The sequence below is a fragment of the Actinia tenebrosa genome, unplaced genomic scaffold, assembly GCF_029948245.1.
Source record: "Actinia tenebrosa isolate PJP-AT-01 unplaced genomic scaffold, QUT_ActTen_1.0 PGA_scaffold9__36_contigs__length_13948895, whole genome shotgun sequence".
NCBI lineage: Eukaryota > Metazoa > Cnidaria > Anthozoa > Actiniaria > Actiniidae > Actinia > Actinia tenebrosa.
In genome coordinates, this window is record NW_028292586.1 from 10,008,817 (window position 1) to 10,009,263 (window position 447).

The following is a 447-nucleotide window of genomic DNA, read 5'->3' on the forward strand; positions in this document are numbered from 1 at the left end:
AAACTCGATCGAATTAATCACAGAGTCCTCGGCGATTGAGAAGAGCCGTAAGTTTAGTCGACGTCCTTAGCCATGAAAGCCTCACTCGACTTACTTTTGCCTTACCAACGGCACCAGATTACTTCTTGATAGTTGCTTTTGGGAATTTTAATCAAAGAATCGCCTTACTCCATAAATCGCGCGATGATGGGCTAGAGGTGACTGAATTGCTTCGCTAATTCTAGTGATGATTGGGGTTTCTTCCGTGGGAATCCCTTGGCGTGGTGGTCAAACATCGTAAAAACAACGACAATGATGAATTTTTTTGCTGCGCAGTTCAGTGTACCAAATAGAATTCCATTCTAAATTATCGAACTCGCACGTTCAAGACAGTTCTACATAGTAAATCCCTTAAACAAACCGAGTTACCTCTTTTAAGAGGGCATCTCGATTGGACTTTCTATTTGT